General features: G+C 38.0%; 1 protein-coding gene across 3 annotated transcripts in view; it reads left to right on the top strand.

The window, feature by feature from the left end:
- cv-c (RhoGTPase activating protein) overlaps positions 1–5,000 on the top strand; it is a 1,018,432-nt gene that overhangs the window by 456,768 nt on the left and 556,664 nt on the right. The window lies entirely within an intron of this gene.

The raw sequence follows: 5,000 nt of genomic DNA, 5'->3' as shown, positions 1-5,000 counted from the left end.
ACAAAGTATATATTATCTATGCAATGAATGAATAAATAAATAAATAAATAAATAAATAAATAAATAGTACCATAACCAGCGGGAGTCGCCGTGAAATATGATGCTGTAGTCTAAGGCTACCCTCTTGCCACAGAAAATGGATCACTGCAGAAAACGGGAATCCTGTTTTGGGCCAGGTGCTTTCAGGCTCTGTAAATATATTCGAGACTAGGAAAGGATGATTCATAATATAAAAGCCACGCTTACATATGTAGATATGTAGTATGATAATTATATTGTGATATATGCTTAGGATTCACAACAAAGACGTAACGAAAATGTCATGTCGTAGAGTACTGATCATTGAATCAACTTCGCAAGTCGAAGTTCGTTATTGTCTTTGTGTTCTACTTTCAAAGTTTAAGAGTTGCTTTGCCCCAGTTTCCTTTATGAGGAAATATCTATTGGATCAAAAGAATAAAGAATATAAAGTGTGTCACATTAATGAAAATTTTTATCCTCTTCAATCCAAAGGCGCCTTTTATTTCTATTTTTATTTATTCGTATATTTGTTTATCTATTTATTTATCTACTTATCTACCTATTTATTTATCTATTTAGCTATTTATTTTATTTATGTATATTTATTTGTCTTTATTTATTTATTTATTTATCTTTTTATTTATCTATTTAGCTATTTATTCATTTTATTTATGTACTTATTTATTTATTTATCTTTTTATTTATTTATTTATTTATCTTTTTATTTATCTTTTTATTCATTTATCTTTAATGTATTACTGAAGAATCAGGACGTAAGATTCACTGCCGCTTTGGTACTGACCTTTTTGTTTCATTATGGTTAAAACCAGACAATTCTCTTCAGTTGATGGGGGCGGGGTGGAGCGGTCTCGGGCCGAAACGAGCTCTCTGTCGACCGAGACCCCACGTTGACCCCAAGTCAGGAGAATAGAGTTGTCTGTCATTAACCACCTACAACTACACTTATACATTTATCTTATTTATCATTACTTATATTATAATTTTTATTGATTTATTATTTTTTTTTTTATCTATTTATCATTTTTATATTCTTTTCCGCATCCGAGCTAGTTATGGACCAAAAGGTCTCTCGTCGGCATGCTCCGCCTTTGTAATCCTTCCTTTGTTATCCTTTGTAGTTTCTGTAACGCTAGTTTCAACGAGGTCGCGGAATCAAAGATTGACCTGGTTAAGCGAAGGCTGACAGAGTGGTCCACGAATGGAATAGACCTAACAACCACGTAATGAGCGCTGAAACTACCGGTTGTTTTAAGAAAAGGTTAGACAACTTTCTGGATGGGAATGATAGGTGGTAATGGATATGGAACTGCCTAGTGTATGCTTTATAATTTCTTGCAGTCTCCTTCATTCTTGTGTTTTTATGTTATGTCCTTATATAAGGTCACATGTGTAGGAGGTCCTTCATAGGATAGGGAAGGCTGAGAAGGCCACATGTGTAGGAGGTCCTTCATAGGATAGGGAAGGGTGAGAAGGCTGTCATGGGTCCCTGGGGTCCCTGGTCCCCTAAGGGACCCATGACAAGAATTTAGGGTGGCCATGGCCTGCTGTTACAAACTATACATTTCTGTAAAATGTAGTCTAGTGACCTAAGTTAAGCATAACACAATAATATCAAATATAAGATAATTGTGATTGTTAACTTTGTAATAAAAGCAAAGGGTTTCTCTTCATCAACATATTATTATTATTTCATTTTATTTATTTATTTATTTATTTATTTATTTATTTTGGTAGGGTGGGATTTTGGAGAAAGATGAAGGGGTAGCCACACGAATGTTAAAAGTTCGTGAAGCGGGGGAATGGAGTGAGAAAGTTCGAGAACCTAGGAGGACTGAAGGACAGAAACGAAAGCTTGACAGACAGGAAGGAGAGGTAGACAGAGGAGCCTGGGTTGGAGAAGAGGCCACGCAGGAGAGTCCACAAGAGCGTATGGCCTCTTGAAGTTGTATTTATACTACCTGATAGCTACCCTGTCTTGCGAAAGCGCGCGAACGCACGCACGCACGCACAAGCTCACCAGGGCTCAAACGCAGATGCGTGTAGGGACGGAATGCATATTGGGCCTTTAGGAAATGCAGTTTTTTTTTTTTTAATCTCTTGTTCGTTGTTCTTTGTTTTTGCTTTCTCTCTCCCACCTCTTACTTTCCTATGCTCTTTCTCGCTTTTTTGTCTTTGTCATACACAAGTAATAATTAAACTTTGGTGGGTATATGTGTGTGTGAGCGCATACACACACACACACACACACACACACACACACACACACACACACACACACACACACACACACACACACACACACACACACACACACACACACACACACACACACACACACACACACACACACACACACACACACACACACACACACACACACACACACACACACACACACACACACACACACACACACACACACACACACACACACATATACACATACACACACATATACACATACACACACATACACACACACACATACACACACACACACACATACACACACACACACATACACACACATATACACATACACACACATACACACACACACACATACACACACACACACACATACACACACACACACACACACACACACACACACACACACACACACACACACACACACACACACACACACACATACACACGCACATACATACACACGTACACACAATGGTAGCCACTGAAAAAGGTGGGAAGACGGGGCGCATTAGAAGGTCCTTTAGCGGACAGCGTTTTCATGAATAGCCGTGGACTGAATGGGACGGACCACAAAGACCTCGGACTTCGAGGAGACGTAACATGGGAAGATGTATCACAACGTGAGAAAAAGACAGCTCCTCCAGAAGTATTAAATAGTAAAAGATATTCTTTTAATCAGGAAAAAAAATTATGATGAATAGTTTATACTGAACATGTTCTAGGAAAATTAATAAAGGAAATGTAACGTGACCATATTTAGAAAAATGTATACATAGAAGATGTACCAAGATCATAATTCCCTTTATAAGGGTAGAGGCCGAACTCAAAGGATTACAAAGGGTTACAAAGGCTGAGCATGCTGACAGGAGACCTTTTGGTCCATAACTAACCCACCACAGCACCAACAAACCCACTTACCTTAACTCCATTCCATCTAAATGTATTTGGGATGAATTAATGAATAATTAGACAGGTAAGGAAAGATGTTGAATAAGAAAAATGAAGGATAACCGTGCGAAAGAGTGCATCCACTGCAGATTAACATTCTCCAAAGTTCTTTAAAAGAAAGCCTAAAATGAAAATAAACGAACATGAACGCAGGAGCTTATGCATAGGAAGGACATAGTAGGTGATTTTCAGCAGAGGAGTTATATGTTAGTCTGTATCTATTCCATTGGTTTTCAACTTGTTTCACTCCATCCCCTTCTCTTTAAGAACTCTGAATATTCGTTTGGTTCCTCTTCATTTTTCTCCAGAAACCCACCCTACAAAAAAAAAAAAAAAAGTAAGGAAAAATGATGATAGAATGTTTATGAAACCCTTTGCCTTATTACCAAGTTGACAGTCATAAACATCTTATATTTGATAGATTCTGTGATATGTCTAACAACCAGATTCCTCATATCATACAGAATATATACTATGTAACAACAGGCCATATCCACCTTAAATTCTTGTCATCGCTCCCTTGGGTGCCATGGACTCCAGGCTGTGAACCACTGACCCATATATATATATATATATATATATATATATATATATATATATATATATATATATATATATATATATATATATATATATATATATACAAACAAACCAGTGTTGCCACTGTGATCTATGCCAGTTTCCACGAATGAGTGAGATTTTCCACAAAATTCCCACAAGGAAATCTGGATTTCCACATTTTTTCCTACAAAAAGAAGGAATTATTATATACACAAATAAGCTCATTACAACATATAAGTCTTCAAATTCTATATATGATTCTTCAAATTTCTCCCACAAATTGTGGAAATTTTCCACAAAATGGCATCCGTGATATCTACACCCAAATGCATAGTCCACGAGTGTATATTTCCTCAATGAAGTACATCAGAATTCCGATAACCACTATAGGTACCTCTAAGCACATTAAAATCATTTCATGCTAGCCAGAACAAAATTCTTTAAGGTTCACTCCAATGGAATGTAGAGAGATAATTAATATGTTATATGAAGAAATATGACACAAATGACAATGTTTTTTGAAAGATATGTAACGTTTTCACGTCGATATAGTAATTACTATACAGTTACGAGTGATCTTTACTGGGAAATGAAATGATAACCTGTCTTTATTCAAGGAGACGCTGCAGCACCGATTCTCAGATGATATCAATCATTGTAATGGATAAAGATACTTTTTTGGTCTATTGTACGAGCGCATTCAGAAGGCAGTGGAGGGGATCACGGTCCTTTTACTTTCGGGAACCTCACATTGTCACCTCGTGGTTCGTATTCAGAAAAGCATAGTGTACCTGACAACGTCATATGCCTCAAGCGGCTGGCAACGGTTCCCGGAAAGAGACTTGGAAGTCCTATCTGTGTTGTATTGTGTTGAACTTTCTCATCGGTTGATAGTGATAACGAGAAGGGAGCAGTCGCCGGTTGCCAACTCTCCTTATATGAAAATGTGGAGGAAATACACTTGAAGGTGATAGATCTTGGCCCCGGTCTGGGGACCGAGTGTCAACCCCTCGGGGTTGCACCTCGAGATGGCAGGGGAAGGAGTTGATAGGGTTTGAAAACAAGGGACAGGGAGATGGTCCTCTCTGACGTCCGTCTCGCTGGACTACATGATAACGCACGGCCCGTGGGTGTCACACGGAATTTGCTCAATGTGATCCGTCATACTTCGCTGTATTCATTGGGTATGGCTTTCATTGGCCTGTGGAAGATATGTTTCCCCTTTATTCATCTGT

This window comes from Oratosquilla oratoria, chromosome 16 (genome assembly GCF_046742065.1).
Source record: "Oratosquilla oratoria isolate Oo_2021 chromosome 16, ASM4674206v1, whole genome shotgun sequence".
NCBI lineage: Eukaryota > Metazoa > Arthropoda > Malacostraca > Stomatopoda > Squillidae > Oratosquilla > Oratosquilla oratoria.
The sequence above is the reverse complement of the archived record's forward strand: the minus strand, read 5'-3'. Positions and strand labels throughout refer to the sequence as shown.